Source organism: Pistacia vera, unplaced genomic scaffold (genome assembly GCF_008641045.1).
Source record: "Pistacia vera cultivar Batoury unplaced genomic scaffold, PisVer_v2 Contig116, whole genome shotgun sequence".
Classification (NCBI taxonomy): Eukaryota; Viridiplantae; Streptophyta; class Magnoliopsida; order Sapindales; family Anacardiaceae; genus Pistacia; species Pistacia vera.
The window spans coordinates 46,639-62,043 of NW_022195204.1; the positions used below are offsets into that span (position 1 = coordinate 46,639).

Here is a 15,405-nt window from a genome sequence, read left to right on the forward strand (position 1 = left end):
TGACTTTGACATTTGTGTTTATATTCATAAAATTAATTATCCCTTGGCATTTTTTAATTTATAATATTCTTCCTATATTTTTCATTAATATTATGTAGGTGATATATATATATATATATATGTCAAGTGACGAGGATGTTCTTCAACATTTAGATAACATAGAATCTTATCATGTATCTACATTGACAAAAAGTTTCATTAAAAAAAATTAAAGATATTTCTCTTAAAAAAAAAAAAAAAAAGATAATTGTATTTGTTATGTGTGATTTTTCCATTAAGTTCGAAGAAGTCAGAACCTCACGAGGTTATAGTTTGACCTATAATTAGTTCAGTTTAATACTTGTCTGACCCAATATAAATTCGTCGAGATATAGCTTGACCCAGTATAAGCTAGTCACGACCAATCCTGATAGTTGTTTGAACAGATCATAGATAAGCTTAGATCCTTGATATTTCGGAAGAGATCAGATCAACAACAATGATAACACGATCTTAGCACCTAATCGTGACAATATTAGAGTTGCATTCTAATTTTGATTGTAATTCTTTTAATTTCGCTATTTTCTTTGTAAGAAACTTGTATATAAACCCCTTCCAGTGATGGAAGAGGGGTTAACAAATTGTCCTAAGCATATTATTATTTCTTGTAAGCTCTTTAAGCAAATAAGAGAAATAGTGGACGTAGGCTTAAGTCTTAAACTTGTCAAACCACTCTAAAAATTCTCTTGTCATTACTTATATTTGCTCTTTAATTGTTCAATTGCTAATTTTTATTAAATCACGCATACATCCGTTCCGATTCCACCATAATCAATCAGATCTATATGGTTGGTACAATTTTTCGTATCAACAATATTATTTTATAATACATCTTTAACTTAATAGTATAAGTCAAGACATAAGTTAAAAAAATTTATTATGTATCACAAAAATTCTCCTTGAACTAAAATTACTGCCAATACCAAATCACATCAATCAACAACCTAGAGTAAATTTACTAAGCTTAATCATGTGGAAAAGAGATCTCTGTAATAATTAACTTAATTTTGTTGGAGGTAAGAAATTTTTTGGCCCAATAACTACTTTTGGGTGGTCGAGTGGTTTAATAGGGACTCTTGGATGTATTATTTAAGAGATATTAAGTTCGAATTCTTTTTTTATTGCCAATAAAAGTAGTTATTGAAATTCTTACCCAGCTAGTAGTTCCAAGGCCTTGGAGGATTAGTTGAAGTGCGTGTAACTGATCCAGACATCTCGATTATTTAAAAAAAAAAAAAAATTGGCCCATTTGTGTGTTGAAGAGCAACTCAATATTTTACTAGATGGGAAACGTCAAATTGATCGAATTGACGAAGAGATTAATGGTTGTATATTAATTATGAATCGATTGTTAATGACATGTTTGTGTTATAATTAATTAACTTGTGATGTATAAGTTGTTAAGTAGAATCAATCAATTGCGTAAGTCGAGGAAAGACTACTGTAGATTCGGTATGACATTAATAACAAATCATGTGTAAATTATAACTAATTTAAAAAAACATAACGGTCGTCGAGGAATGGATCAACATGAGATGTATTTCATAATTTCATTGACTTTGAAATATTTGTCTTTCACAGTATAAACAAATTTGTGAAGTAACGCGGTACCTTGTATTGGCGATATATACCTAGTATCATAATATAAAGTTTTATAATTAATTAGAGGATTGATGGGATTGGTCGAACAACCCCGTGTTTGATTTCATCAAAAATTCTAAATACTACTTGCACATTGCAATTAAAAAATAGAAAGGTAGAACCTTCTAGCCTATGCTTGCGTTCAATTTACAACCAAAAATTAATAAGCTTTGACTGAGACGTATTCAATTAATATATTTTTTAAGTTTATAAAATTAATTAGATAAATATTACTCTATGATTGGATTTATGTACTTTACACAAATATATCTTTTAACTGATGATGTTGATATTGAAGGTTCGCAATACTAATTAAATTAATTGATGAGAGCTACAGTTATATAGACACGGTAAAATGTCATGTGGGTGAAATGAAATCATATACTTGGCGTAGACGTAAACAGGGATGCCTTTATGAGGTAAACGCTTTTTCTCACCCAATTCTTTTGCCTTCCAAAAAGTTTTAAAATACCTATTTTTTACCCAAATTAATATTCATTATTGTCCAAAGCTGATTTGGTGGTGAAAATTCTCTCCATCATCACATTTAATACTTCAGTCTCCTCTCTACAAAACTCCTCTCACTTTAGCACGCACCTGATTCTTACTGATTGTCGTCATCGCAAAACAGGATTTCTTTTCTTAGCTGATTTCTAAATTTCGTACAAATATTCAATCAGTCATCACCAATCGACCATGTCTCCACTCTACAAAAACTCTCTTATCTAGGTCTTGGTAACTCGCCAAACACTGGTTGAGAAAGTGAATATTTGAATATAACATATATAAAACATTGGATGAAAGAGGTATTTTGAAACTTTTTGGATGGAAAAGTGTCTTAAGGCAAACCTTGGTGGGAAAAAGTCTTTACTCTGTGTTATAATCAATAATAAAAAAAATGTCAGTATCCGTCCCTAATAATCGAAAGTTCAATTGCATACAATATTACTTGAGGCGTTTAGCCTGATAATTAATTTTAAGCAATTATGAAGAATAAATATTGTGAAGTTGCCGAAGCAATTTCGCGTGTTTTTTATTTACCCAGCCCTTTGAATATTCAAATCTTACATTCGTAATTTAAATTTGACTTATCATGATATATAATATATACAAATTTGCTAAGAAAAGTAATAGAAAAATTGTAGAACTATGTAATTGTATTGTGTGAATGAGAAATGAAAATGTGTACAATATATCGACTTAATTCTAGTTATAAGGTAAAGTAATGATTCGAAATAATAACAAGAATCTTATGACTAAGTATAAAATATATAAGAATCCTGCTATAATGCAGCGGACGAGATTTACTTAATGACGATGGGACCACGGCCCCCCAAACTAACTTTGAAAAATTAGATTGTATAAATATTATGTTTAGTTGCATTTACCCCCTTAAGACTTGACATTTTACCCTCTATAAACTTGGATTTTGCCCCCAATTTTTTTTGTTTATTTTTGGCCCCATCGGTGTGAAATACTGGATCCCACTGATTAAGGAAACAAATAAACAGATATCCATACATTAATACAGAATCCTATGCCTTAATATGATAATATATGCCTAATTTAGTGATCCTATATCAAAGAAATATTTCTAAAAAGTATACAATAATCTTATGAAGTATAAAAAATATCGAGAAACAATAATCTAAAAACTTAAAATTCGGTACATAATTTTTCAAGGCGGAATGTGCCAGAATTTAAGAAAATACTATGGAAAATACGCTTAAATGAATTTCACTATTTAACACAAAAAAGTAGTATAATTCATATAGAATTTACATCCAAAAAAGTCTCGCGACAAAATTCATATAGAGATTTCATCCAAAAAGTCTCGCAACAAAATTAATGTTGGCACTTGGCATAAAAGAATGGACTTATCAATCTTCAATCCTTTTTTTTTCCGACCATCCCTACCTCAAGACTCTTAAGATAAAAACAAACAGCAGCTTAATAGATTGAGAACCTAATCTCATCTTTTTTGTCATCTTAATACGCGAAGGATAGGAGACAAGAGGAGAAAGCAAGCAAAGGAACACAAGCACAAGACATGTACACAGGATATGTCTGGTAGGATGTCTAATTATCAGGCTTCAATCTTCATTACCAGCCGGCATACAGTCAATCACTCGAGCTTACAAGCTGTATATAAGCTTAGTTAAATATAATAAATTATCCTACATACAATAGATTATACAGCCACCATCAAGGAAATTTAGAAGCCTGGTGGTCCAACTAATCTAGCATATATCAAATATTATTCATGAAAACTAATCATATGCCATGAATTCATTTTCTTTTTTAGGCTCTGACTTCTGTGACATTTCACATTTGGTGGATCGATTGGTTCCAGCGGCAACACCAACCAGCCAAATCTTATTTAATATTGACCATTAGTGTATTCACATGATGAGAAGAAAAAAAATAAGTAATTTGTGTAATTAATTAGATCTCTCCAATGAATTAAACAAAACTTCTGCCTTCCCTTTTGTTTTGTATTGCATCACAATGTGTGTATCTTCTTCAGCGCGGGTGCCCATTTTCTCTTTTCTGTTTAGTTTGAGCCGACGAGCTCCGTTAGGATGCTATGCTCATCCTTCCTCAGTTTGGACCTGCGGGCGATGTCTCCTTTTGGATGTTTGTTCAAATCCTTTTGTCAGAAAGAGTGACAATGTCTTCTGGTCTTTTTTGGACCTCTTTGGAGGTTAACCCCTATTTATGTATAGTTTTTTCTTTTATTAAATTTACCTTTTCTAAATAAAAAAAAAAATGTATATAAGTATTTGAATAAAATTTAGAGATGATTTGAACTCTACTAATAGTTTGTTTTTAAATAAAATCGAATTTGGTTTGCATACATATGTCAAAAACTGGTTCATATTGTGCTGCCTGTCCCCATGAAACCATGATTGTTAAAATATATATAAAATATAATAAATAAAGTGTCCAACTAGCATTGAATCCAAGACAATTTCCTTCAAAGATAAGTAATTTTAGCTAGTGAGTCAAATAGATGGATGAGACAACTTCAAAAAATTAAACAGTGTGAACCAGATAACACTGTTCGCTAATCATGCCTAATTGTTTCGTTAAATTAGCTGAGGTCAATAAACACGCCAGGAAATAAATAAAATTAATATTAGTGTACCAAGTACCAAGTCAAATGAAACTTCTCTCTGAGCGATTGTTAACATCTTTTAAAAGTTTTCTTTACCTGTTCCCCAGCAAGCTGGCCTACAAATTTTGTTTAATGGAGAAAATCTAAGCCTTTACCTTGTATATAAGGGTGCTTGTGTTAGCAGTTAGCACGCAAAACACACAGAGATAGAGAGATGAAGGGTGGCTAGTTTTGTTCTTGATCACCGTGTGACAGTGTTAGGAGTTTGTCATGGAGGGAGTTGAGGAAAAATTTTACAAGGAGAGTTGCCCACAGGCTGAGGAATTGTGAAACACATCATATGGAAAAGTGTTGCGAGCAATTCAACTTTGCCTGCAAAGTTTCCTAGAATGCATTTTCATGATTGTTTTTGTTCGGTAATGCATGATTTTTTTTATCTTTTTATAATAATATGCTGCTCAAGTGTTCGATGTTAAACATTGTGAAATGGATGTCTCTCAGGGTTGCGATGGCTCAGTTTTGATAGACTCAACACCAAACAAACTCAGCCGAGAAGGATGCGATTCCGAACCAATCTTGGAGGATTTGATGATTGAAGAAGTGAAGACCCAGTTGGAGAAGACTTCCCTGGAGTTTCTCTTGTGCAGATATCTTAGCTTTAGCACTAGAGACTCAGTGTTTCTTTCCAAGTAAACTAAAAACACTTCAAAATCATAATTTTAATAATGGTTTCTAATTAAAAAAGAAAAACTCAGTAACCATGCATGCCATTATTATTGCAGTTTAAGAAGCCACTGTGGAAGGTGCTAACAGGGCGAAGAGACGGAAGGATTTCACTTGCTTCTGAGTCTCTTGCCAACATTCCCTCACCCTTCTTTAACTTCACCGCCCTCAAAACAATCTTTTGCCAGCAAAGGCCTTACGTTCATGATCTAGTTGTCCTATCAGTTAATTAATTAATTAAAGATGGTATATAAACTTTATTAACAAACGTGAAGAAAAAGTGGGGGATTAGCATGAACTGTTTAAGTTATTGGAGAAGTAGTGTAGTACTTTTTCAAACTTTGACACAATATTTACTTGCTGTGAAGAAGATTTTGCCAAAAAAAAGTTTTCTGTTGAGTAACATTTTCTGTGGCTTTTACTTGGGGCCATTGATATGACTTAATAAAGGCAATTGATATATTAATAATGGCTTATTACCTTTTGTGGTTAAATCGGCAAGTTGTATATTTCCATGCATGTTAATTGAAGGAATTGGTCATAATCGAGTGGCACACAATTGGAGTTGGCCATTGCAATTTCTTCAGCAACAGCTGTACAATTTCACTGAAATGGCGGTCGGATCCTTCTCTAAATCCACAGTACGCTTGCTTTCTTGAGAACCCATGCAGAAGCCTTGGGGACCAACACAACTTGTGCCGATGGACCCCGGGAGCGGCCTAAATTTCGATAATCATTACTACAAGATTCTTCTCAAAACAAAGGACTATTTCCAGTCTGATGCCGCGCTTTTAACTAACAAAGGCTCCAACAATATCGTGAAGAGTTGACCGACTCTGAGAAGTTTTTCACCGAGTTTGCTCAATCCATGAAGAGAATGGAGCAATTGAAGTTCTTACAGGGTCTTCAGGAGAGATTAGAAAGAAGTGCAACGTGATCAATTAAAATATTATTTAAATACAATTTCCATTGCTGTACTATGAATGTTTAGTGTGTGGTTGAAGAGATCCTAATTTTGAATAATCTATACTAAAGGATAGTTTAAGTGTGTAATAATAATAGAAAGAGTTTGTGATGATTCACGATATAATGCTCTGAGATCATATTTTGAATAATCCTGTATAAAGGATGTTTAGTGTGTAATAATAATAAAAGATTTGTTGTGGATCACCATATAATGCTATTTAATTTCAGGCTTATTAATTTATGATGACAAAGATATATCATTTGACTAAAAATATCTTTAAGTTCAGCTATAATTTTGCAATGATTCATTGAACTAAAATATCTTTAAGTATACTAGAGACCAAATGCCGCATATAATTGGTGCTTGTTTGAGATTGGATTTGAAAGTTTGGGATCAGAGAATGAGCACTGTCAAATCAGACATAAAGTAGTAGGATAGAAAAATGAATTGGGATTCCGCGGTTTGCCACTTGCCACCTGTGGAGGTCTTAGATCTATTGAGTGTACGCAGTTTGTTATGTACCTTCCTCTTTAATTGGCTGCTTTTTGGAGGTGTTTTTCTAACAGCATAAAGTTGATGCTTGATGAGACCGATTTATTTGATAAAACTTATTATTTTATTAATTTAATTAAATTTTATCTTAATTATATTATTATTATATTACTGCATAATTAAGCAAATGGCTTTCTGATGGATAGGACAGGTGATGTTTATTTTTCGGGTCGAGATATCTTGAGGTAGGGAAGGTAACGTCTTTTATAAGCCTTTTATATGTTTATATTTCTCTTTTATAATGAAAGCTTACTTAACAAGAAATTTTTGTTTTATTTATTTTTTGACTTTATAATCTTAATTAAACAGAAGAAAAGAAAAACAAATTATGGTATAAATGTTTATCATGTTTATTATTGGTATAAAAGGAAGACCAAAAAGTTAAACATTATATCCACTATTGAGGTAAAAATTTCAAGTTTTGTTATCATTTGTCCAGTATGAATCCACTAATTATAATTCTAGGTTGATACTCTCAAAAACAACATAGACGTTGTAATACATAATTTTGACCATTATATTCATTGTAAAGACACATGAAAACTATATATTATATGAAATTCAACATCAAACATTAAAATGGAACTGATAATATATATATATATTCTCCTAATTTTTTTTCTTATTTTCTTTGAAGACATTATTGTTAATTTTTTTATTATTAAGGTGTTACATCAATTTACATATCTCAATTAATCTTTTAAGATCTTGAAACTGTTAGTAGAAAAAAAATCTAAATGATGATTCTTATTAGTACTTGAGAGGATTTGAATTCAAAAACTTATATAACCTTATTTTATTAGGTAAGCATCGATAGTCTAATAATAATTGAAAACATTATTATTCCACTTGCAAATTACATATATATAATATTTTATTCCCAAAGACTAAGTGCATAGCATTTGGCACCGTCAAAAAGCTTTCGTACATATAATACAAGTACTGACAATTAGGTGACGAAAGGAGATGATTCATGCATTTCAACAACTATAATGTGAACAATAGTGCAGCCTGGCTTTATGGAAGGAAATAATAGAAGACAAGACAATAGGTCATTAAAGTCGTGCGAAATCATGGAATTCATAATTAATTAATTAGCTAAAGCAAATGGTAATTAATACCTAGATGAAGAATTAAGAATTCTGGCTTTGTTTCAACCGAAAATATTTTTTAAAAGGAAAATTAATCCCTTGCACATGCTTGTTCCCATACAACTGCTATATATAGAATAAGTATTTTACAAATTAAGTGCCGCACAACCTGCCTTGAGGATTATTTTAGTAATTACCCTGGGTTAGAATGAGCATTTACAAAATATTGTTTCACCTAGCTAGGGAAGTTTGGCTCTTCGATCTGTATTTTATTCAAGATATGAATCATCCTGATTAAATTTTTCATGAAGTTTGGTTCAATAATCTACCAATTATGTCATGGCCGTTTTGTTAACCAAAATGTGAAAAAGGATAAACTGTGGAGGTCCTTATTGTAATTTCCTTATGCTTTGTTCACAGCTCTAAAACTGTGTCGTTTCAGTTAACACAATGTCTTCTTTGTATAAAGACTCACACTGTATGTGCTACTGTAACTGTTAATCAAAGAATCAGTTGATTCACGATCTGCAGAACTTCTTCAGTCTCTGTTTTTCCATCAGTTTTTCACTTTAAACTTGATTTTCAATGTTAATTTTGATGTATTATGTAAAAGTCATTTGAGAATACAAAATGAATGGAAGAGTAAATACTAAAAGTCAAACTTATTATATTTACTATTCCATTCATTTTTTGTCACATCACTTTGTATATTAATCCTTTAAGATTTATTTGTACGTGTAGTATTACTCTTTATAAATTATCACGCATCTAAAAAAAATGAAAACGAATATGAAAAAGAATGTACCATTAATTTTTGTATAAGGCACAACATATATATGTTTATGTTGACTGGACATCTGAAGATAAAAATTAATAATGAAAGGATGAAGGCAATCAATTTATAATTAAGAAAAAGAATGTATAATTTTTTTCGCACCCATATATTATCCTCTTAACAAATTCGTATTATTTGGCAAATTATTCATGAATATTCAATGAATTTGATGCAGTAATAAACAGTATATGAACAGTGAGCAGTGTTAAATAGTGTCGATGATGTTAGAATGCGACGAATTTTGGTGTGGCACTCCGAAATGGGCAAACAAGTTAGGCTCGTGGCAATGTCACGAGTTTTTCATTTTTTACCCTTTCAGAATCATTTTTTAGGCGTTTTTTATGTTTTTGAGGGGTGTATTTGCAAACTTCTAGAGGTTTTTGGGTTTATTTAAACCTTTTGGAATGTTTTGGGACTTTTGTGATAATTGTTTAATGTTCTTTTTCTAGGGTTTTTTATTAAGGCAAACTATAAAAAGGTTGTTATAGCGGTAATAGACAGTTTTTTTTAGATGATTATTTTTATTAATGAAAGTTAAGAACCTTTTGTGGTTGCTTATTCAATCCAGTATCCGAACTTGATACAATTCGGTGGTGGTTTATCGTATCAATTGTTCCTTGATTGTTCAGTCATCTTATTGTTTCGACATCAGAATTACTTCAATAATTGGCTGAGTTAAACTTTTAATTTAGTTCTTCTTCTTCAACATTAATGAAACATGTAGAGAACTGGCTTTTGAAAGAGAATTTTTTAGTAAGTTTCTCTACAAGATTCCTGGTGGATTGTTGGTTTTGGAATGGCTATATAATGTGGTCTCCACTGGCTTGAATTTCATTCAAATTCTAAACAAAACAACACCTGAGTGTTACACTATATCATAATTTTGAGTTGTTACCAGCTAGCTAGAGATCGATCATCATGAAATCAAGCTTCATTGCCTTGTTTAAATTCACCATTTACAACGGTTGAGATGGACCCTGGAAGCATAAATTTTATTTTTTAAAAATTTGGGAATTGCAAATTTAGGGAAAGAGAAATTTTATTTTTAAGAACATTGGGATAAAATTTAATTTTTTAAACAATTAGTAATTGCAAATTTAGGGAAGCATAAATTTAATTTTTAAAATTTTTGGGGAACATACGTGGCAGTTAAGGTGGCCACTGCCACGTTAGCTGTCACATAAGGGAGTAAGAGAAGGGAGTAAGAAGAGGGAGTAAGGCTAACATTATTGTATTATTATATGCTCAAAAAATTAAGCTTATTGATTAATTTTTCTATTCATAAATAACGCTTTGATTTCATGATTTGTGAAATAAGTTGTTGGAGTTGTTGACTACTTCAGCATTAATGGGCCAAGCAGACACATTCAGGGGTCCATGAAAAGCCATAGGCAGTTTGGGCCTTTCCATGAATAGCTACTAAAGAATTCCTTTAAGTTATTAATTCTTTATTGGGTTTGGGCTTAGGGTTTAGGAATCGAAATCCTTAGAATACTATGTTTTAATCTTTTAAACCTAGTATATAAACATATTTTTCTCTTGTAATAAATGATAACAAACAATAATGTAAATTACATTTATTGTAAACGAAAGCAGTGAGGCAGTATTACAATAATATTGACTCAACTAAAAGTAGCATGTTAATTGGATGAACTAGGATAAAATCATGCGTATTTCTTCTTTCTCTTTATTGTTTGTGTTTGTTTGTTTACTGTTATTTTGGTTTTCATATCTTTCTATTCGTTCATAAGTATCGAAGGTATGAATGGGAGCCAACCAATTAATGGGCTAATGTCATTTCCTAAAAAATGGATTTGCTTAATGGGTTAATGTCATTCCCTTACTTGATTTCATGATTTGTCCTAAGCCTTTGCACTCTTGCCGGGCGTCTGTGCTCGTTTTCTCTTTTGTGTTTGATTTGAGCCTACGAGCTCTGTTAGGGCGCTTGTGCCTATCTCTCTCATTTGTTTGGAGCCTGTGTTTTCCCTTTTGGGCGTTTGTCCACATCCTTTTGTCCAAAAAGATCGGTACATCTATTTTGGTCTTCTTTAGACCTCTTATGAGGGTATGCCCTTGCTTTCTGTATAGTTTCTCTTTTTTTATGAAATTTTTATTTTGCAAAAAAAAAAAAAAAAAATGCTTAAATTAAACTTAAAAGGACAAAATGGTGCTAAACTCCTGCAAATTTTTGTGCATAATTAGCCAACTTTGCTCCAAGGTAATTTGGATATCAAAAAGTGCGAATATAATCTAGATATTTTTCCTTAATGATATCAATGTTACAACTGTTTATTATACATNATATAAGGAAACAAAATAAACAGAATATCCTATACATTAATACAGAATATCCTATGCCTTAATATGATAATTATATGCCTAATTTGTAGTGATCCTATATCAAAGAAATATTTCCTAAACTAAGTATACAATAATCTTATGAATGTATAAAAAAATCATCGAGAAACCATTAATCCTAAAAACTTAAAATTTCGGTAACATAATTTTTTCAAGGCGGAATGTTGCCAGAAATTTAAAGAAAATACTCATTGGAAAATACGCTTAAATGAATTTCACCTATTTAATCACAAAAAATGTAGTATAATTCATATAGAAATTTCATCCAAAAAAGTCTCGCGACAAAATTCATATAGAGATTTCATCCAAAAAAGTCTCGCAACAAAATTAATGTTGGCACTTGGCATACAAGAAATGGACTTAATCAATCTTCAATCCTTTTTTTTCCGACCATCCTACCTCAAGACGGGACTTAAGATAAGAATAAAAACGCAAGCTTAATAGATTGAGAACCTAATCTCATCTTTTTTGTCTATCTTAAGTACGCGAAGGATAGGAGACAAGAGGAGAGAAGCAAGCAAAGGAACACAAAGACAAAGACATCGTACCACAGGATATGTCTGGTAGGATGTCTAATTATCAGGCTTCAATCTTCATTAACCAGCCGGCATACAGTCAATCTCTCGAGCTTACAAGCTGTATATGAAAGCTTAGGTTAAATATAATAAATTATCCCTACATACAATAGATTATACAGCACCATCAAGGAAATTTAGAAGCCTGGTGGGTCCAACTAATCTAGCTATATATCAAATATTATTCATGAAAAACTAATCATATGCCATGAATTCATTTTCCTTTTTTAGGCTCTGACTTCTGTGACATTTCAACATTTGGTAGGATCGATTGGTTCCAGCGGCAAACACCAACCAGCCAAATCTTATTTAATATTGACACATTAGTGTATTCACATGATGAGAAGAAAATAAAATAAGATAATTTGTGTAATTAATTAGATCTCTCCAATGAAATTAAACAAAACTTCTGCCTTCCCTTTTTGTTTTGTATTGCATCACAATGTGTGTGTATCTTCTTCAGCGCGGGTGCCCATTTTCTCTTTTCTGTTTAGTTTGAGCCGACGAGTCCGTTAGGATGCTTATGCTCATCTCCTTCCTCAGTTTGGAACCTGCCGCGGCGCATGCTCCCTTTTGGATGTTTGTTCAAATCCTTTTGTCTAGAAAGTTAGACATCTGTTTTGGTCTTTTTTGGACCTCTTTTGGAGGTATACCCCTAATTTATGTATAGTTTTTCTTTCTTTTATTAAATTTACCTTTTCTAAATAAAAAAAAAAAAAATGTGATATAAGTAATTTGAATAAAATTTAGAGATGATTTGAAACTCTAACTAATAGTTTGTTTAAATAAAATCGAATTTGGTTTGCATACATATGTCAAAAACTGGTTCATATTGTGCATGCCTGTCCCCATGAAACCATTGATTTAAAATTATATATAAAAATATAATAAATAAAATGTCCAACTTAGCATTGAATCCAAGACGAATTCCTTCAAAGATAAGTAAATTTTAGCTAGTTTGAAGTCAAATAGATCGGATGAGACAACTTCAAACAAATTAAACAGTGTGAACCAGATAACACTGCTCCTAATCATGCCTAATTGTTTCGTTAAATTAGCTGAGGTCAATAAACTAACGCCAGGAAATAAAATAAAATTAATATTAGTGTACCAAGTACCAAGTCAAATGAAACTTCTCTCTGAGCGACTTGTTAACATCTTTTAAAAGTTTTTCTTTACCTGTTCCCAAGCAAGCTGGCCTACAAATTTTGTTTAATGGAGAAAATCTAAGCCTTTACCTTGTATATAAGGGTGCATTGTGATAGCAGTTTAGCACGCAAAACACACAGAGATAGAGAGATGAAGGGTGGCTTAGTTTTGTTCTTGATCACCGTAGTGACAGTGTTAGGAGTTTGTCATGGAGGGGAGTTGAGGAAAAAATTTTACAAGGAGAGTTGCCCACAGGCTGAGGAAATTGTGAAACACATCATATGGAAAAGTGTTGCGAGCAATTCAACTTTGCCTGCAAAGTTTCTTAGAATGCATTTTCATGATTGTTTTGTTCGGGTAATGCATGATTTTTGTTTATCTTTTTATAATAATATGCATGCTCAATGTGTTCGATGTTAAACAAGTGTGAAATGGTATGTCTCTCAGGGTTGCGATGGCTCAGTATTGATAGACTCAACACCAAACAACTCAGCCGAGAAGGATGCGATTCCGAACCAATCTCTGGGAGGATTTGATGTTATTGAAGAAGCGAAGACCCAGTTGGAGAAGACTTGCCCTGGAGTAGTCTCTTGTGCAGATATCTTAGCTTTAGCAGCTAGAGACTCAGTTTCTTTCCAAGTAAACTAAAAACACTTCTAAATCATAATTTTAATAAATGGTTTCTAATTAAAAAAAGAAAAACTCAGTAACCATGCATGCCATTATTATTGCAGTTTAAGAAGCCACTATGGAAGGTGCTAACAGGGCGAAGAGACGGAAGGATTTCACTTGCTTCTGAGGCTCTTGCCAACATTCCCTCACCCTTCTTTAACTTCACCGCCCTCAAACAATCTTTTGCCAGCAAAGGCCTTACAGTTCATGATCTAGTTGTCCTATCAGGTAATTAATTAATTAAAGATGGTATATAAACTTTATTAACTAAACGTGGAAAGAAAAAGTGGGTGGATTAGCTATGACTGTTTAACTTATTGGAGAAGTAGTGTAGTACTCTTTCAAACTTGGACACAATATTTACTTGCGTGTAAGAATGATTTTGCCAAAAAAAAAGTTTCTGTTGAGTAACATTTTCTGTGGCTTTTACTTGGAGGCCATTGATATTGACTTAATAAAGGCAATTGATATATTAATAATGGCTTATTACCTTTCGTGTTAAATCGGCAAGTTGTATATTTCCATGCATGTTAATTGAAGGAATTGGTCATAATCAGGTGGGCACACAATTGGAGTTGGCCATTGCAATTTCTTCAGCAACAGGCTGTACAATTTCACTGGAAATGGCGGTGCGGATCCTTCTTTAAATCCACAGTACGCTGCTTTCTTGAGAACCCAATGCAGAAGCCTTGCGGACAACACAACTACTGTGCCGATGGACCCCGGGAGCGGCCTAAATTTCGATAATCATTACTACAAGATTCTTCTGCAAAACAAAGGACTATTCCAGTCTGATGCCGCGCTTTTAACTAACAAAGGCTCCAACAATATCGTGGAAGAGTTGACCGACTCTGAGAAGTTTTTCACCGAGTTTGCTCAATCCATGAAGAGAATGGGAGCAATTGAAGTTCTTACAGGGTCGGTCCTCAGGAGAGATTAGAACAGAAGTGCAACGTGATCAATTAAAATATTATTTAATACATTTCCATTGCTGTACTATGAATGTTTAGTGTGTGGGTTTGAAGAGATCCTATTTTGAATAATCTTGTACTAAAGGATAGTTTAAGTGTGTAATAATAATAGAAAGAGTTTGTGATGATTCACGATAAATGCTCTGAGATCATATTTTGAATAATCCTGTATTAAAGGATGGTTTAGTGTGTAATAATAATACAAAAGGTTGTATGGATCACCATATAATACTCTATTTAATTTCAGGCTTATTAATTATGATGAACAAATGATATATCATTTGATAAAAATATCTTTTTAATTTAGGCTTATTATTTGTGAACAAATGATATATCATTTGACTAAAAATATCTTAAGTATAATAGAGACCAAATGCCGCATTATTAATGGTGCTTGTTTGAGATTGGATTTGTCAAGTTTGGGATCAGAGAATGAGCACTGTCAAATCAGACAAAAGTAGGATAGGATAGAAAAATGAATTGGGATTCCGCGGTTGCCACTTGCCACCTTGTGGAGGTCTTAGCTATGAGTGTACGCAGTTTGTTACGTACCTTCCTTTAATTTGGCTGCTTTTTGGAGGTGATTTTCTACAGCATAAAGTTGATGCTTGATGGAGACCGATTTATTTGATAAAATTTATTATTTTAATTAATTATTACTAAACTTTATCTTATATTATTATATTATTCTACGCATAATTAAGCAAATGGCTT

General features: G+C 32.2%; 1 pseudogene; it reads left to right on the top strand.

Annotated features, from left to right (window-relative positions):
* The first annotated feature begins 5,068 nt into the window (after nucleotides 1–5,068).
* Nucleotides 5,069–14,660, top strand: LOC116105045 (annotated as a pseudogene).
* The last annotated feature ends 745 nt before the right edge of the window (nucleotides 14,661–15,405 follow it).